General features: G+C 39.6%; 1 protein-coding gene and 1 pseudogene across 7 annotated transcripts in view; one reads left to right on the top strand and one right to left on the bottom strand.

Annotated features, from left to right (window-relative positions):
- Positions 1-20,619, top strand: part of LRRC4C (leucine rich repeat containing 4C) — a 1,168,116-nt gene that overhangs the window by 421,803 nt on the left and 725,694 nt on the right. The window lies entirely within an intron of this gene.
- LOC140613493 (ATP synthase subunit d, mitochondrial pseudogene) lies at positions 15,940-16,426 on the bottom strand (annotated as a pseudogene).

The following is a 20,619-nucleotide window of genomic DNA, read 5'->3' as shown; positions in this document are numbered from 1 at the left end:
GGCTTTGAGAATCGCAGGCCGTGATTAATAGCACTGGGTCTGGATGAGATACTCTGTTTTGATTTCCGTCTCTACTACTTACAAGTCAGTGACTTGGGCAAGTTAACAAAATCTCTAAGCCTGTTTCCTTACCCCTAAAGTGGGGGTGACCATGGTACCCGCCACATAGGTAATTGTGAATAATTAAAGACATGATTTTATAAGCCAAGCAGCACGTCCCTTGACTATAGTTAACATATTTTGACATATGTCGCCGGTATGGTGATGATGACCAAGCTGTTAAGGTCAGTTGTGTGATTTGGACCGGTTAGAAGTTAGGATAAAGGACCTTCAGATCGCATTCGATACTGAGATTCTCTGATTATTTTTGACCTCTAAAAGCTACTGCCACCACCACCACGAAACTTAAGATTCAGCTACATCGATAATTTTTTTTTTTTGGGGGGGGGGAGGAAGTTTTATGTTTTTCACTTCTAAACAGAATCAACCCAAATAAACATACCAAGTGTGTGAAACATAGCACGTGAGTACATAGTGTGCAATATAAGGACAACCTCAAGCCTCCCCTTTCCCGTCAGAATAATTGTGCATAAATCTCTTCTGTATAAGTGGTAACAGCCCTTTGCCTTATTTCTAGCTTTTTGCAGCATAACAGCGAGGTTGAGGAAGACCTGAATGTCTGGATTTGAATCCCATCTTAGTCTCCTTCTAGAAGTGCAGCTATGGGCATGTCTTTGAAGCCCTCTGAACCTCCATTTCCTCACCTGACAACTGAGGGTAACCCTTGCACTACCTCATGGAGCAGGTATGGAGGTTCACATTTGTAAAGTCCCACATACAGAAGAGGCATGCAAGCAAAAAAAAAAAAAAAAGTTCTCAGGTTCCTTTGTCAGAAAGACTCTACTCCTGACGAACTTTCGTATGTGTCAGTGTATATATTCCATGTTTTGTGGCATCGCCCTAAGGTTGGGATTTCCAAGACAAATGAACTCATCATATGTCCTTGAAGCTCTTGAAGTCAAAAGGTGAAGGTGGCATTTTTTTTTTTTTTTTGCATGAATTGTTGGTGAGCATGGATGACATGACGACATGGCAGGTATGGGAGAGACAAGGGTGACACATTGAAAATATTTAATAGCTAATAAGCCGTGAGTACCATTCCAGAAAATGGATGCAAAAAGAAAAAAAAAAAAAAGACCAAACAAACAAAAAAACAAGTGCTAGTCCTGACCTGGAGCAGGGATCTGCATCCTTAGCAGGCATTAACTCCTCATTTGCTGGGTCCCAGGAGATGCACCACGTCCTATGACCGACACATTTTCTGTGGGCTCACTGTAGCTGGACTCCTGCGTGTCAGCTCATTCCTTCCAGAAAGATGGTAAGCCCGATTTCCCTGGCGGAGGGTGAGTTTGTTTCATCCCCTCTCGATACCAGGAGAGTAATTTCCCAAGTGAAGCCACGTTCATGGGACTGAGCACAGGAGTTCTATTCCTAACTAGCTTCTTAAGAACTTGAACAGGTGGAGTAGCTTGAAGAACCAGTCCATGGCATCACCGAGCAGAGGACACGCTCCCCTCGCGTGTGACCTTTATGACTCAGGGTCAGAGGACCCAGTTCACTGTGCAGCTGAGACCCTGGCAGTCAGAAAGAATGATCATAATTGGAGCCAATGACGAGGAACTAGCATCACCTTACTCTGCATAACTGGGGCCTTTGAGTCATCGCTGATAACTTCCCCTGAAAAAAATAAAATTTGCTTTAGTCCTGTGAGCAGACGCTGCAGGAGCCAATAGATCTCTGAGGAACCAGCTGGACTCGATCCTGTCCTGCAACTCATCAAAAGCCTTGCGAGGTCGGTTACCGTTTGCAAAATCTCCCAAGCATTGATCCTCACAGAGGCGGAGAGAGTTCAGCTGGGTTCTTTAATCCCACAAGGAGTCAGAGGCATTGGCACTTAGCAAATCCTCTTTTAATTTGCTCGCTGAGGAAATTCAATCGAGACATCATTAAAAGAAAAGAGGCCAGCATGGCAGCTTGGGCTGGTCTGGCTTCGAGCTGTCACTGTGTTCAGGGGGTGGCGGTGATGGGCGGAATGAGATTTCCTTGCTTCTGGATAAGCTTCCGTCAAGGAGCCCACATTTCTTTCTTAAGCCAGAAACCAATACAAATTATATATGCATTTAGAAAACTAATAATAAAAACTATTATTTTTTAATAATAAATTATTATTATAATAATAATGGACCTGCTGGTCCTGACCTGGACCCGCTGAGTCCTTCTCCCAACAGTAGATAACGAGGTGATACCCCAGTTCTAGGCTCAGGTACCAGTTTGGAAACCCCTGGGGGACATCAGATCATCAGATTGAAGGAGGCCGGTTGAAAAGCAGGGACTTCTGAAAAGTGGCTGGAAAACAGAGCAAAACTTAGGATGAGTGTTGAAGCCAGACGTGTGAGGGAGTAAATCAAAACTTAGACTTTTGTTGTTTTAGGCAAGTTATTAAACTCTCTCTGAATTTCTGTTCTCTGATGTATAAAATTGGAATAATACCCCTTCCCAGGTGTTTTGTGATTAAATGCTCAATTTGCACAAGAGTTTGGCAACTCGAAGGGATTTCCTGACACCGAGTTCCTCTCGGGGTCAGGTTCAGAGGCTTCGTCACTGAGCTCCTAGGGTTGGAGCCCACCTCCCCCACGCGCCAGACCCAGGAGAGGCTACTGGGTATCTTCAATCCTCTGGCCGGACAGAGCTCAATATGGAACACGCATCCTAGGGGCACCCGGGGGGGCTCAGGCGGTGAAGCTTCTGGCTCTTGATTTCAGCTCAGGTCATGGTCTTGGTGTCGTGGGATCAAGCCCCACATTGGGCTCCGCACTCAGGGGGGAGTCTGCTTGAGATTCTCTCTCTTTCCCTCTGCGCCTCGCCTCACACCCCCTCTCTCTCTAAAATAAGTGAATAAATCTTAAAAGAAAATGCATCCTTTATCAGAGGGTTTTTGTGAGTATTATGCAGAAAGGGCTTACAGAGTTCCCAGGGAAGAGCCAGCACTTTCTCTATCTTATCACAGCATATTAAGTATGTACTCAGGAAGCCGAAGGCGACCACGGGTTTCACCTTTGCGCCGTGATATTTGTGACAAATCAGCAACTTTCTCATGCTTGCAGTTTTAAATTTTATCTTGTGTTCTTCTATTTCATTACTTTTGTGTTTTGTGATGAAGACTGTTCAAAGGAAATATTAAATATTTCTCTACAGATTGCACACCTTTGTTAAAATTTTTCTTGATTAACCCAGTATCTCTGTTCTCAAGGCTAATGGTAAAGATAGCAGCTACACTTTCGCCATCGTTCTTGTTTTATTGTGGTGGGCAGTAAGACTGGAGAATAGTTTTTTTTTTTTTTTAATATATTTGTGAATTTATACAATGGCAATTCTATAGTTTTCCCAACCCTAGCTGCATGCCTGATTCTATTTGTTTTTGTTTGGTTGGTTGGTTGGTTGGTTGGTTGTTTTTTTTTTTTTTTTTTTTTTTTTGCCTGATTCTATTTGATTTGAACTTTTCACTGTTCATAATCCTAGGTCAGGCATTTCTTTACCAACTGTTTTGTTCCACCCTACCAACCATAGCCAGGCTCTTCTCACTACACCCAAAGCACCATGACCTAAACCTCTTTTGTGCTACACCTATTGGTTTTCCTTTTTATTTTACTTTTTTTTAAAAGATTTTATTTATTTATTCATAGAGACACAGAGAGAGAGAGAGGCAGAGACACAGGCAGAGGAAGAAGCAGGCTCCATGCAGGGAGCCCGATGCGGGACTCGATCCTGGGACCCCAGGGTCACACCCTGGGCCAGAGGCAACGCTCAAGTACTGAGCCACCCAGATACCCCTTCTTTTTTTATTCTAAAATAACTCGATTTCTAGAAAAGTTGCAAAGATAATTGAGGAAACTCCCATGTACCCTTTAACAACATGTACCAATTTTACTCATTTTGCTGCATTTTAAAAATAATCTGAGTGTTTATATGTGTATGTGTGTGTATACATATATGTTAGTAATTATATGTATTTAATTATTTTAATCATTAGAGATTAGATCACGTTCATCATGCTTTTTTACCACTTGATGCTTAATTACCATACAGTAGTAGTCATGCCCAGGATATTTAATATTGACACGATGATGTTATCTAATGGATGATGACATGCTGGTTCAATTGTTCCAAAAATGTCATTTATAGTATTTTTTTTAAATTCCCATATTGGATACAGTCCAGAATCATGAACACATACTGCGTTTAGTTGTCATGTCTCTTTGATCTCTCATACTGATTATTTTTTTACTGAATTCCAACTGTCTTGCAATATTATATTAGTTTACATGCTTAAGATAGTGATTCAGTGTTTTTATACATTACAAAATGCTGACCACACTAGGCCTACTTACCCTCTGTCACCATACCTAATTATTATAACGTTATTCACTGTTTTCCGTATGCTGTACACCATAACTCTGTGGCTTGTTTATTTTATATGTGGAAATTTGTACCTCTTAATCCTCGTCACCTGTTCCATGAGGCCTCCACCTGTCTCCCTTCTGGCCACCACCAGTCCTCTGTATTTGGCAGTCTGTTTCTGTTTTGTTTTGTATGTTCATTGGTTTTGTTTTTTTTAGATTCCACACGTAAGGAAAACTAGACAGTACCTGTCCTTCTCTGTCCAACTTAATTCACTCAGCATAATGCCCTCCGGGTCCACCTGTGTTGTCATGAATGGCAAGATCTCATTCCTTTTTCTGGCTGAGTAATATTCCCTTGTATGTATGTGTGTACATATATACGTGTGTATTGTGTGTGTTCATGCACATGCATCTTTTATTTTTAATTTTAAAATTTTCTTTGGCTTTTTAAGTTTTTCTTTGAATTCCAGTTAGTCAACATACAATGTTACATTAGTTTCAAGTTTACGATATAGTGATTGAACAATTCCATACGTCACCTGGTGCTCTTCAGGACAAGTACACTCTTTTACCCCCACCACCTCCCTGATCCCGCTGCCCTTTGGTAACCATCACTTTGTTCTCTATAGTTAAGAGTCTATTTTTTGGTTTGTCTCTCTCTGTCTCTCTTTCCTTTTTCCTTTTGTTCATTTGTTTCTTACATTTCACATGAGCATAATCATATGGTATTTGTCTTTGACTGATTTATTTTGCTTAGCATTATGCTCTCTAGCACCATCCATGTGGTTGCAAATGGCAAGATGTCATTCTTTTATATGGCTGAATATTTACACACACACACACACACACACACACACACACACACACATTCTTTAACCAGTCATCAATCAGTGGACACTTGGGCTGATTTCACATCTTGGCTATTGTAAATAATGCTGCTATGAACAGAGGGGTACATGTATCCCTTTGAATTAGATTTTTGTATTCTTTGGCTAAATATCTAATAGTGCAATTTCTGGATCAGTGGATAGTTCTATTTTTAACTTTTTGAGGAATGTCTGTAATGTCTTCCACAATGGCTGCACCAGTTTGCATTCCCAGCAACAGTGCACAAATGTTCCTTTTTCTCTACCTCCTTGCCAACACCCGTTTGTTGTTTGTTTGTTTATTTTGTATTGTTGATTTTAGCCATCCTGACAGGTGTGAGGTTTACTATAGTTTTGATTTGAATTTCCCTGATAGTGATTATAAACATCTTTCATGTGTCTGTTGGCCATCTGGATGTCTTCTTTGGAGAGATGTCTGTTCATGTCTTCTCCCCATTTTCTAATTGGATTCTTTGTGTGTATGTTTGTGTGTTGAGTTTTGTAAGTTCTTTATATATTTTGGATACTAACCCTTTACCAGATATGTAATTTGCTAATATTTTCTCTCATTCAATAGGTTGCCTTTTAGCTTTGTTGATTGTTTCCTTTGCTATGCAGAAGCTTTTTATTTTTTTATAGTCCCAATAATTTTTTTGCTTTTGTTTCCCTTGCCTCAGGAGACATAGCTAGAAAAAAAGTTGCTTTGGCTAGTGTCAAAAAAGTTACTGCCTGTATTCTCTTCTAGGATTTTTATGGTTTCAGGTCTCATATTTAGGTCTTTAATCCATTTCAAATTTATTTTTACACATACATATATCTTTGTCCATTAATTTATCAATGGACATTTGGATTGCTTTCGTCATGTTGATTTTTAATTGTATACTTTCTAGTCTTCTCTGTACTAGATTAATCATTTTGAGGCAGGGCTATTGTCCACTTTCTATTGGAATTCTTTCATTACCTAGCATGGTAAATGATCTATGAATGTACTTACTATATATTCATTATGAATGAATAAATGAATAAACTAATGAACCAGGTGGATTGGAGCAATAGTTTATTTATTTATTTGAACAGACTTGACAAATGTTCATCAAAACAGCAGCATCAACCACAACTATACAAGCAAATAATACTACGGCACACACTTGGGATTCATTGGGAAATCACACAGGGATGTATGTGAATAATCATAGCTTTTTATTCCTGAATTTCTCTCATTAGAAGTATATCAGAAGATGAGAGGGTGAATGGACAAAAACACATGGACAGATTAAGTTGAAAATGTTGAATTGATGTACCAACTGGATAACCCATGTTTGCCCCCCAGCATGAGCCTTATTTGTTTTTCCTGTCATGGGCCTTGAAAGTGGCTTAAGAGAATTGAAACTGAAAATATGAAGACTGTGGATGTTACCAGTCTATGTTGTAAATGCTAACTAGAGTAGATAGTGCAAAATATATGAGGATGTTCCAAAGAACATCCATATGTTCCAAAGAACATCCATATCATTCCAATTATATGGAATTATAATTATATGGAAGGATAGCTTCCTTGGAATTATATGGATTGGAATTGGAATTATATGGAAGGATATGGAAGGATAGCTGTGGAATTATATGGAAGGATAGCTGTGAGGTCCAAGAAGGATGTATGCAGTGATATTTGAGTTAGAAATATGGGACTAAGGAGTGAAACGGAAATACAGAGGAGAGAGAGAGAATGAGTTTAACCATTTAGCTGTAATTGGCAAAAGCAGGAACATAAGCATGGTAGGGGCACATATTGAATATGGTTAAGAGTTCTTTTAGGTTTCAAAGTAGAGTTCTAGGATTTTTGCCTGGGAATAGAAGCTAGGCTGTCTGGATTTGATTTGATAAATGATACAAATTGTTGAAGATTTTTAAATAGGAGTCTGTTTGATGAGAGTTGTGCTAAAACTAAATGGAGATGTATCTATCTCCCAAGAAGCATGCAGCCCATCTCCATTTCATAAAAGTTAAGGCAAAATGAATGTTTATTGAACCTTAGTGTACATTACATCAACATTCCACATGGCTGTGATGTTATTCTTCTAATGGATATTTCGTAGCTATTAAAACTTAAGGAGAAAATCGTTTGGGGTTTTACTTTTAATGACAAATTGGTTAAGACCTTTGAGATTTGCCACATCCCAGAGTTGAATATCTGCCAAACTACAAGAAAAGAAAAGAAAAAAAAAAGTGCCTTTGTTACCATAGTTACAATGAAGTACTTGTTTCCTCCATTAACTGAAAGACAATATAACAAAAACAAAAAAGGAGACAAATTTATCTTCTCCTACTCAGCAACAATTTAGGGGAAGAAAAAGCAATGGACTCAGAACTGTGTAATTTTAATGACTGGCTCACTCTTTCTGAAATGTGTACAAGGGGGAAAAAGTGTTTATTTCAAAAGATGATGTGTATTTCAGAAGATAGTGATGCTGATACTGAATATTATTGTTTTCAGGACAAACTAAACCCATTAGGAAGGAATCCTGAGAACTATTAATAAGCCGCATAGACCCTTGTATTGCTCCCCTCCCTCTCTTGCTTCTTTCTCGTTCAAAAGCAGGCACAGCTGGAGTTCCATTAATGAGTGTCAGCGAGATCAGATGGGTTTTTTCCAGACCACAGACCATCAGTTGTCATGACAATTTGATGTGGTTCTTTAGGTCATATGTTGCCTGTAACTATCACACCAACTTATTTCTTCCTTAGGATGGGGGAATGTTGGGTGTCAACCAGCCTTTCCTATGATCGTTCGTGATTCTGTCTGTTTTCTCAGAGAATTTTATTGCCATCCAATTGGTACAGAGACGGCTCTTCACCTAGACTTTCTAACAAAGATATAAGATTGCAGTGATATGGCAACTAAGAAAAAAGTCTTTTCCTATATTTGGAGGGGTATCCATGATTTTTTTTTTTTTTTAATGATAGGCACGCAGTGAGAGAGAGAGAGAGAGAGGCAGAGACACAGGCAGAGGGAGAAGCAGGCTCCATGCACCGGGAGCCCTACATGAGATTCGATCCCAGGTCTCCAGGATCACGCCCTGGGCCAAAGGCAGGCGTCAAACTGCTGCGCCACTCAGGGATCCTGGGTATCCTTGATTTATCCAGGCCTCAGCAATGTAAAATTCAACATGCCATCATCTTCTCCCGTCCACCTTGCTTTTATTGTTCCAACCATATTCACAGGCTGCAGATCCCTTGCCTTTGAGCTCTTAGGAAAATTGAAGACCAGTTCACTCAACTGGAACATGTTGATATATCATGCCCCTTCATTTCTTCCTCTTCTATGCTTCTGTGTTATTCTGTTAATAATATCATTATAGAACTAACGTACCAACAATCTGTTTAAATATCTTCTTCTCTGTTAGTCGGTGAGTTATTTTTGATGAGAATGTACTCTCCAATAATGTAGCTGCTAGCCACATGGGACTATTTAAATTTGAATTTATGTAATAAGGGTAAATAAAATTAAAATTTCTTCAGTCATTCTAGTCATTCTAGTCACATTTCACATGTTTAGTAGTCATATTGGCTACTGGGTACCATACTGGGCAGAGTTGATATAGAACGTTTCCACTATTCTAGAAATACTAGTTAGGGAGGCTTGAGTGGCTCAGTAGGTTAAACATCTGACTCTTGATTTTGGCTCAGGCCATGATCTCAGGGTTGTGACACAGAGACCCACATGGGGCTCTGCACTGGGTGTGGATTCTGCTTGGGATTCTCTGTCCCTCTTCCTCTGCCCCTCCCCCCACCAGTACACACATGCATGTGCATTCTCTATCTCTCTCTGAAAAGAGAGGAAAAAAGAAGAAAGGAAAGAAGAAAGAAAGAAAGAAAAAGAAAGAAAGAAAGAAAGAAAGAAAGAAAGAAAGAAAGGAGAAAGAAGAAAGGGAAAGAAAAGAAAGAGAAAAGAAAAGAAAGAAAAGAAAAGAAGAAAAGAAAAAAGAAAAGAAGAAAATAAAAGAAAGAAAAAAGAAAAGAAAGAAAAGAAAAGAAAAAGAAAAGAAAAAAGAAAGAAAAGAAAAGAAAAAAGAAAAGAAAAGAAAAAAGAAAGAAAAGAAAAGAAAAGAAAAGAAAAGAAAAAAAGAAAGAAAAAAGAAGAAAAGAAAAGAAAAAAAGAAAAGAAAAGAAAAGAAAAGAAAAGAAAAGAAAAGAAAAGAAAAGAAAAGAAAAAAAAGAAAAGAAAAAATGAACGAACCAGTGGGACTATTGTGATCTAACTTGCTAGTCAAAGAGTGGTCCACAGACCAGCAGCCTTGGCTAGATCTCCTCTACAAATGCAGAATTGTAAACACTACCCTAAACCCAGTCTGCACTTTAAAGTATTACAGGGTCGTTTCTCTGCATATTAAAACATGTAAAGCATGGGCCTAGTTAATAAATGTTTTTTTGAATGAATAAGCAAATGGATGAAAGAGCCCTACTTTGGTATACACACAAGGGGAAGCCGGAAAAAGCCCTCAGAGTTCGGTGATTCCGTTTTAGATTAGGATCACCAGTTTCTACTCAGCATCCTATTTGCCTTTCAACATCATTCTTTAGGGAGAGTAAAAGAAGGATTAGTCTATGTAAAATATGCAGGTGATATATGACTGAGTCAAGTATTTTATATTTTTCAGACACTGTTTCAGGGTACCTTATTCATCAAAGTATATTAGCATGTCTCCATAATCTCTGTCTGCCATTCCTTAGCTGTTGGTTCTAGGGGTGACAGTCAGTGATGTTTCTAGGTGCCTTAAGAGAAACATTGAATGATTTATCCAGAAATATTTATGGGAAGTTAGCCATAGAGAATTTAAGTTTGATTGAATAGAAAACTGCAGGTTATATCATATTCTCCTTCTTTTGGGACCTTGAGGGGAAAAAGACATGTCAGGGAAATAGTCCCTTTCTTTGGAAATATTATAGATATTAATCTTTAATGTTTTGTTGTATAAATTATTTGCTAAGCTGAAGAACCTGTCTTGAGATAAAGATTGGTAGGAGGAAAATCCTTGATACTTATCTGAATTGGTATTATCACCTTGGCCAATGGAATATTGTACCTTGTGGATTTTTTTTAATTGATTTTTGTTTTCATACTGCTTAATCCATCTCTTTCCACTCGTTTGTGTTTGTTGGGTTTATCTGTACCATCCCTGGAGTTTCACGGAGACTGCCCACTTCCTGTATTCCAAGGAAAGATCTCCAATGGCTCGTATGGATACCACATGAATGTGTGTGTAAACTCTGCCCTGCCCTAGGAAACACATAGTCTACATACTATCCTTGTCCCAGCCTGAGCTGGAAAAGATGAGAGGTACTTTTGGGGGTGCTGAGGCTCTGGGGTAGAGAGGCACAAACAGAATTCTCCAGCTGGAAGTGAAGAAGGGATATAGATGCTTGCCACAAAGGAGCTGCATAAACCACAATATGTCAGATAGTTTGAATCTCAACTCTACTCTTCACGAGCTGTGTCACCTCACTAATGTCATTTAACCTCTTCTGGCCTGTTTTGTCAGATGCAAAGTGAACCAGATAATAGTACCCTTCTCATGGGATTGTCAGAGTATCATTATAAGAATTAAATAATTTAAATACTTTAAAGGGAGCCCGGTTGGCTGAGTTTGGTAAGCAGCCAACTTTTGATATCAGCTCAGATCATGATCTCAGGGTCATGGGATGGAATGCCATATCAAGCTCCTGGTCACCAGGAGTCTGCTTGAGATTCTCTCTCTCCCTCTGCCCTTCTCCCCACTCCTGTGCTGTCTCTCTCTAAAATAATAAATATTTTTTAAAAAGAAATAATTTAATATGAATTAGATGTTTTATGCCTCACAGATATAAGTGTTGTTTTTTTTTGTTTTGTTTTGTTTTGTTTTTTAATTTAGACTGTGGTCACTAGGAGCACAAAGCTCATATTAATAGAATTTGCCTAGCTTAGTCATTTACATAACCTTGAAGATATTCGTTAGCTCAGCCCCTTTTGAATATGTCACAAGAAACTATAAAGTATGAGTAACACCTCTTTCCAAAGAGGGTATTCCAAACTACTTAGTAGTTCAGCAGTCAGGGATCTGTCATAAAGTGCCACACTATACAAAAGATTAGGCTCTCTGTTTCCTCCTCACTTGGAAAACTCAACCATAACCAACAACAACTCCAATGAAAGGAAGTCTCTGTTCTTGATCTGTCTTGATCCAGTTCTTTTTGCCTCGTTTTGTTTGTTTGATGTTTCTGAAGTGTTTGCCTGGATTCTGAGTTTTGGTGTGTACACCCCAGAAGTGGCTACAGAGTGTGCAGTTCAGTCTGTGCTAGGGAATCTCCCTCCTCTTCTGCTCCATATGACTGACTCTGAAGCTGCTCTAGCCTGAATTTGTTATAGCCCCCTTTTAATCTACTCTACAAGTTGTCCTTTCTCCCTGCAGCAAGAGAGGAGTACAGATGCCCCTTTGACAGGAACACACACTTCCTGCCCAGGAAGTGTTTCTCCTTCACAGTTGGCCAAGTCATCATTTCCTGTGTGGTTCCATTAAATGTCCTTTTGTTGAAAGAAACTGGTGCCATTCCCATTTCAATATCTGTAGACCCAATATTAATTACGAAGGAAGCAGATTGTTCCAGTCACAATGGTATATACCCAAAAATACATCATTGTATTATTGTCTGCAGCTTGAATGAATTGCTCCATGAGCTGAATTTATGTCTATGAAAGCTGTAGTCAGCCACTTTCCTTTCATTTCAACCAAATGGGGCTTTCCTTTGTGATCAAGATATTCAAATGCCACCTACTCGCTCTGTCTGGAATTTGTGGAAGCTAGTGGCTTATGGGAATTACATTTTTTTTTGTCCAAAGTAATCATATAAAATTACTCATTGATTCCTTTGCAATGGGAAAGTGTTACTTTTATCCAGAAAGAAGAAGTAGGTAAATATATATGTGACTAGAACATCATGTCCAAGAAAGCACTGTTGTTTTAAAGAGATGTTTCCAAAAAAATAAAATAAATAAAATAAATAAAGAGATGATGGTAGGAATAGGTATTTTAAAATCCAATTATATGTGGATCTAGGCAAGACATTGGTTTTTCTAGGTGAAACATAAAATGGCACCACCATTTATTATGATTGCAAGGGAGAAACTTTTCATCTCTCATTGATTTCACAACATTCTTGGATATGGATTGTCAGAGGCTTTTACTGTCACTAAACGGTGGTAAGGATGGATTTAGGTTTTATAAACTTCCATGTACAGTAAGGACACTTGAAATCATACTTCTAAAATATAGAAGCCACCGAATGTTCACGAATGTTATTAGTTAGCCTGTGGTCTATACTGGGAAAAGAATGATGCTAATGGTAATTATAGAACAGTTGCCTTCCACATAGGCCAACTGTAATTTAAGCCAAGAGCTGGTTTGCCAAAATTGTATAGTCTTGGAATTCTAATTCATTGATTCATTCATGCATGCATGTACTTATTCATTAAGTGATTACTTTAGATATGTTTTGAGAGATTAATATTAGGTTCTGGAGTTCAAGTCAATGAGGCTGACGTGTCCTACCCTCAAGGAATTTATAGTATTGCGGGAAAGGCTGACAATAACGGTATATTTATGAGGGAAGATACTGGGTGTCTGAGAATATATGGGAAAGGAATCCAATCTAGTGTGATGGTTCAGGAAAGGCTCCCCTGCGTAGGTAACTAAGCTGAGAACTAAGAATGAGGGGGAGTGAGTCAAGTCAAACATTAGGGGTTAGAGAGGAGAATGTGCAGATTATTCCAGGAAGAAGGAATACCATACTGAAAAATTGAAGATGTGGTTAAATACAGTGAATTCATGGAAATGAAAGAAGCAGGGAATAGCTGAAATGAAGGGAGTGAAAGGGAAGAGGTGCATGAGATAAGGTGAGACCAGGGTTTATCAGTCTCAGCACTTTGACATTGCGGGCTAACTAATTCTTTGTTGTGAGAAAGCTGTCCTAGTAATGTAGAATTTTTTGCAGTATCTAGAGGTTCTGTAAACGAGAAACCAGTGCATACTCATGACCATTACTATAAAACTAACTCCAAACATTTGCAAATGTCCCCTGGGGTACAAAAATCTATGCACAATTAAGAACCAGATGGTAGGATCAATGAAGAATCAAAGCCTGTTCTGGGCTGCCTTGTCATAGCCTTGCTAGGAATTTAGATGTTTATTTTTGGGACAGTGGAAAACCTAGAAGAGTTTTAAGTTGGAGGATGATATAAGATTTACGCTGAAAAAAAATTGCTTGGATTATAAATGTGAGCCTGTGGATTATGGAAAGATAAGAGGATTTGGGATATCAGAGAGGAGACCAATGCAGTAGTAAATGGACAAAATGATAGTAGCTTGGACTAGGGAGATGGGGAGAGAGAAATGAAGAGATTTTAGAGCTGTCTCAGAGATAGAAAAGGCTGAACTTAGTGATAGATGCAATGTGGGCACTGGGATAGGAAAGAAGTAGGTGCCCATTCCCATGCCTTATAACAGATTTCATTGTTTGTCTTTTACTTCTCCACCTTTCTCCTGTACAAACTTTATTCTATTTTATGCTTTCTCACAGTCTTTCCAGAATGCTCTCTGCATCCACTTGGGTTTCTGACGTGACCAATAGATAGAAATATCAGCATATTGTTAGTAATAGGCCCTAGAATGGGAAAAAAAAAAAAAAAAAAAAAAAAGATGTGTTTGTCAGGAGAGCAATGACTGAGTTGCATTTGGGATTTGATAAGTTGCAAGGGGCCTGTGAGATGTCCAAATAGAACTACAGAGCATTAATAGAAGACTGGCTTGGCAATGTATACACAGAGGCACGTCCTCCTTGGCCCCTAATTAATGGACCAGGGAAGAACTGGTACAGTCCTGAATATGTTGTAGTCACTGTGTCCCCTTAGACAATGACTTGGACACCATGTAGAAAATATTTGGTAGAGAGAGAATGGAAAGAAGTCTTTTGCCAGACACTCTAGATATACTGGGAAGGAACCAAGTTCAGTAGTGGATATTTGACACCAAACTAGTGGTATATGCACATCCCAGACTTGGGAATCTGAATCAGTAATCAGTGCCTTCCTGGTTTGGTAAAATGATCTCATCTACGGGGATGATTTGCCCCACAGTCATCCAGTCCTTCCTGGAATCCTTTTCTACTTCCTATTTTATCATGCCCTAAATTTTATAATTGGAGAAATAAGCAACACTCCACTAAATCTGTGCCACTCCATTACATTTCACTGGATGTTGAGCTGTCTATGAGCTGGATTTTGAAACATTGTAGTTGGCATCACTAGTTTTAATTAGTGCCTTTCTCCACATCCTAAAGCTTCTCCCTACCTTATTTTCATTGTGGACTGTTTTTGATAACCAATGGCATCATGCTGGTTACAGACGTTTTGTGACTGGTGTGCACAACAGGAATGCTTTGCTGACCTGTCAGATAACTGAATATGCCCTCAAGCCAGGATCTTGTTTTCTTTGGAACCATTGTTTGTTAATATTCAAGGGCCCCATAGCTGTTTTATGAGTGATTAGAATGGGAAATCTGATAAGACAATTCCTCCAATAGCCAAGGTAAATTAGGAAAGTAGCAGATATAACGCTGATTGTCAGTTCACCTCTTGGAGTTAAAAAAAAAAAAAAGAAAAGAAAAGAAAAGAAAAAAGTCTCTTTCCCCAATCTGTTTTAGTTGCAGAACTGTGGGAAAGCAAAGTGAGAGGTGATAGCATCACTTTCATTAAACAAATGCATATGGGATGTCATGTGATAAAAGATCCGTGAAGAAATATGATCTGAGCCAAGGAGCATATAATTGGCTGGATGGCTCTGATCTTCTTTCTGAGTGAATGCATAGTGATTGATGCCATTCAAGTTCATGGAGGGCTTTACAGTCCCCACATTTTTAGAATCCCTTTGAAAACCAGCAACTTCCTAGATGAGACACCTCTGTCCCTCTCAGTAGCTGTAGTGGAGACTGTGTATACCCTAATATCTTTGGTTCAAATCCGCAAGTACTGAAGCACCAAGACATTTAGGGAGTTTGCAAGGTCAAGAGGCATAGTATACGCAGCCTCTGGAATCTGTCTGCCTGGATCCAAATCCCATCCAGCTCTGCAACCTCTTTATGCCTCACTCTCCACATCTGTAAAATGAAGATGACAAGAATACTTCCATTCCATCGAGTTGGAAGATGAAGTGAGTTCACATATGTGAAGCATCCTTGCCACACAAGAGATGCCATGTTGAGTTTTCTATTGTCATGGAGGCAGGGCGTATATGCAGTCATAATACAGTGCAATGCCAGAACAAAGTGCACAGCAAACAAGTCACGGAGAGGTGGGGTTACTTTACCCCATCACGTAAAGTAGTGCTGGCGCTGGGTTTTATAGGATGCAGAATTTACCATGTTGGCAACTAGTGAAGAGAGCAGCCATAGAAATGGAACAGCATTTGCAAAGATGTAACAGATCAAGCAGCATGGCATTTCTTCTTTTTTTTTTTTTCTTCTGTATCATTATTTTTAATGTCCAATGTTTATAGTATGAGGGCCAGGGCTTTCTCCCCAACTCAAGTTTATACATTTTTGATTGGCTTGTGAGGCCAATAGGGATACTTCTTCTTGTCTAATTTGGTTTCTGGGAAGTCTTCATTCAGGTCCTCAATGGTCATCCGATCAAATGGAATTATGTTCTTCATCTTCTCCAGCTCTTTTTCTTATTCTTCTATCTTGGCCTTTGAGAGAGACAAAAACTCAGCACAGCTTTTCACATCTTCTTTTCCCTCAACATCCAACCTGGACAGTGTATTTATCCTCTGGCACAGGAACCTTCAGGGCATTAAACTTCTTGTCAAAGTCATCTACCAAGTAAGGCTTTGCCACATTGGCCTTGTAATAAGCAGGGTCAATAGCTGGTGGTTTCTCAGGAAAAGTAGACAACCTGGAGGTAAGCATCTCATTCCAAGATTTCAGGGAGTTGGCAATGACCTTCCAGTTTGGGGGTATGATCTCCCCAAAATCTACCCAGTCAATGGCTTTTAGAGCAAGTTTTCACCCAGCCATCTTGAGATCCTTCACCAACCCCAGCGGTCCACACTCCACAGTCCAGCATGGCATTTCTGATGAACTATGAAGACTTTGAACAGGATTTCAAAGCTGTAGGTTGTGAGGTAATGGGACACACAGCAGAATCTATGGACTGTAGGGCCATGCTTAACATATCAAAGAATTTGAACTTTATGGTGAAAGGATAAAGATTCTAGTTTGTAATTGTTCTAGCCTAGGGATTATATTGTAATTTATCTTGGCTTTATTAATTTATTATTTATTAATAATAAATTAGTTTATTAATTTATTATTTATTATTTTTTATTAATGTTTATTAATCCAACATTCACGTTAGCCTGATGCTGCAAGCATTAGGCACCAATTTAATGGTCATAAACGGTGGTCACCGAACGTTGAGATTCATCAGCTCCTGAAGCATAATACTGTGCTGGAAAGAGAAATGTACTGAACTCGGAGCCAGAAGGCAAAGAAGATCTTCATCTGGTGGAGACTAAACTAAATAAAATTCAAGAAGTAGAATGATTGTTTGTAAGCAAAAGTCCCCCTGAAAGACAAGAATTCATGTCAAATTTATAATTTATAATTAAGTCGATAGTATTTCTTGAAATTATATTTCTCCAAAGACCCAAATTAGCCCTCAGCATATCAATGTATTCTATATTGGATGAAACAGAAAAAATGCGAACACTATAATGAAAAAAAAAACACTATAATGTTCACAAGTACAGAAATAGTAATAGATCCTTTAGAGTAGCTCAGTTATTTTTTTAAGATTTTTTTATTTATTTATTCATAGAGACACAGAGAGAGAGAGAGGCAGAGACACAGGCAGAGGGAGAAGCAGGGTCCACACAGGGAGCCCAACATGGGACTCGATCCCAGGTCCCCAGGATCACACCCCGGGCTGCAGGCTGTGCTAAACCGCTGCACCACCAGGGCTGCCCTAAAGTAGCTCAGTTATTAATAAAACTCTTCACCAGGTGTTCAAGTTATAGGCCTCCTGTTGGGGCTGGTTGACCTCCATGGCCTTGACGGGCCCTGAAAATTCTCCAACAGTGACTCAGAGAACACTGAGGGAGTTAGGGGGGTAGGGTTCCATGCTCCCTAGTCCATCCTGAACTCAGCTGTAGGGACTCTTATCTATTGCGTATGAGAAGGCCGCCTAAATAGTTGCTTGAAGAAAGGAGGTGAAGCAGAAAAGGTTTTAAAAACCAACAGTTGGATTGAGTCATTTCCAAATGTCTTCCAAATTTAAAACAATTCTAGTTCCAGTTTTCATCTCTGCTCCAGTAGCCCTTGAATTCCTCTGGCACTAGCTGTAATGCTAAACTCTGGATCTTTTTCCCAGTAGAAGAATTCACACGTATTTTAAAAATAATAAATAAACCAACCTTCTGTAATTTTGGCTCATTTGACCATATTACATTTTCCAGATCCTTCCTTTGGCTAACTCCAATGTCTTTCCCCCCTCTCTGCATCTTTCCTGTTCCAGGGAATTCTTAGACCTTCTGCTGAGGTCCCGGAGGCAGCTTTGGCTATCCTCCTGGATCATCTTAGGGTTGCTTCGAGGAAAACAGTTCACATCTCTAGACAAGGCACTGTTTTGCTTTCTCTGTTAATTTTTTTTTAATTTCTTTCTTGCATCTAAACAATAACTTGTCTTCTTGTCCTCTTACCAAGCAGTTCATCAACTTAAGTGAGCCCTGCTTTTTTTAGCAGACACCCACAAAAGCTCAGTGAGCATATAACAACAAGCATCTATTGGTTTGGGATCAGCTGGAAGGTTATGCTGACTCTGACCCTCTCATTCACATGTTCAAGGTTGGATGAATGTTGGCTGGTATAGGCTGGCTTCAACTGGAGGATCCAGGAACTTGGGTCTCTGCCCTTCCTGTCTCATTCTCTACCACCTTCACCAAGGCATGTTCTCCTGACACAGAGCCAGAGGAACTCTTGAGGCATAAGTTTGGAACTGGCAGACTGTCGCTTCTGTCTCATTCTAGAGATCAAAGCAAGTTTCTTGGCCAAACCTCGTCAGAGTGTGGGCAGGTCACCCCATCCACAGGAAGGCACTGCAAAATTATAGAGCCAAGGGAGAGTCAAAAAAACAAGCCTCTTATTTCTAGGTTTCTATGCAGAGCACTAGGAGGTATTATGAGCATCTCTCAGGATTATGTAAAGTGTGTAAATGCATTGTGTCTGTAGAAAAGTGCTGGGGAGAATGGGGAAAATCTTATTACTTTTGCTCATACGGTTTTGACATCAACCATACAGTAGAAATCAAATCTCTGTCTGATTTGTTTAACCTTTGCATTTACAATAATACATGGCTAGATATAGCAAGAGCGCGCAACCTGACATATTAACTCTCCACACGTAATGATTAAGGACGTTCAGAGGCTACCCGATGTGCTAGCACTTTCCGAAGATGATAACCAGGTTCTGAGTCATGTTAAATTAAGCCGCTAAGTCTCCTCCCCCTTGTGTCTATGTTTATAAAAATGATGAGGCCATATTTTCTTATAGCTCTGTCGACAGACAACCTGTAAGTGTTCTCATATTTGGGCTCTTCTCTATGACTTTGAAATGGCTGAGATACCTTGAATTTAGAGAATTTTGTTCTGTAGCAGATAACAAAAATGTAAACATATTTGTATGTATGTACATATAAATATAAACATATGCACACATACGCACACTTATGTAAATGTACTCACATGCATATATTCATATATGATGTAAATGTATATATTATAGGCTGTATACATTATTTGACCCGTATTTAACGTTTATAAAATACTTTCACATTCATCTCCTGAAGAATCTGCCCAGAGAGACGATCTGCTCAGAGGAGGACCTCCAAAATTGTTGACTGAATGAATCTACTACGACTCTCATTCATTTTCAATCAACACGTATTGATTACAAGGTTGAGGTCAGATTCTACAGTCCAAAATATACTCGTTCTGGGAGTTGTTTAACCACCAGGATTCAATTTTTCTATCTATAAAATGAATGTATACTTGAGAGTTCAATATGTTTATGCGTGTAAGTTACTTAGCACACTGTCAGGCACCGAATAAGTTTGAAGAAAGGGAAAAGAAGAGGAAGAAAGCAAAAAGAAGAGAAAAATGTCACCAACGGAAACATTGGTGGCAACAAAACCTGGAGGGAAATTCCACTGGAGAAGCCTTGTGTGATGAGAGTGTCCAAGGGTCTGATGCCGAGTCTGAAGGGTGGATGCAAAGTGCATTCAGGGAGGGCGGGATGGGCAACAGGTAGCTCAGAGAAGGAAGGCAGGATCAAGGTGCATGACTACGGAGCAGCCACTGCAATCCGGTTTCAAATATGGGAATGGACAGTAGGCCAGAGAGCCATTGATTAAGCAATAATCCACACAGTAAGTAAAACAGATGGGTGCCTACAGGGCCTGGCAGTGGCCAGGAGAGCAATTGAGTCACTGGAGTGCATTTTGGAGGGTGGCAACCTGACCAGAAAGAAAATTCAGAGTGGAGTATGGGCAGGATCAGGAATCTGGCAGCACTGGGGACAATGGAAAAGGATTTCTCAGTTCACATATGAACTACTGAATACATTTCTGTGCTTATTATGCACTCTGTAAAATTCTGGGCTACAAGTGATTTTCCTCTGTTTCATCGATGCCCAGGAATGCTGAAAATAAAGCCACCACCAAAGCAAAACAGTAACAAGGCCTCCTGTGCCAAATCCTGTGTCCCAGTGACTTCTTTCCTGTTCCCCCCACAACAGACTTGGTGTTGGATATGACCATCATTGTTTCAACGAGTGAGGGAGGTGAAGCCCGGAAAGTAAATTCCCCTACATCAGGCCACGCTGCTTAATGTGTTGAGGAAACAAGGGAGACGGAAACTTCTCAACTCACAGCCCTCAGCCTGCCTGCTGCCTTGAGGTCACGAAAGGCATATGGGGAGAGTCTGAGAAAGTGAAAGTAATTTACCCAAAGTCACACAGCCAGGACCTAGAGACTAAGTTTCATTAGTGCCAGGCTTGCAGAACTTGGGCGACGGCCTCAGGGTCACCTTCAGCGTAGCGGGAGAGACACGGACCCCGAGAAGCTAACACAGCTGTGGCAAATCGAAGAAAGCAGCGTCTGGTTGAATAGTGAATTTTAACAAATGCAGAGTAAACACAGAGATAAGAAACAAGTG

Source organism: Canis lupus, chromosome 21 (assembly GCF_048164855.1).
Source record: "Canis lupus baileyi chromosome 21, mCanLup2.hap1, whole genome shotgun sequence".
Lineage (NCBI taxonomy): Eukaryota > Metazoa > Chordata > Mammalia > Carnivora > Canidae > Canis > Canis lupus.
Note: the sequence above shows the minus strand (reverse complement) of the source record. Positions and strands in the feature narration are given on the sequence as shown.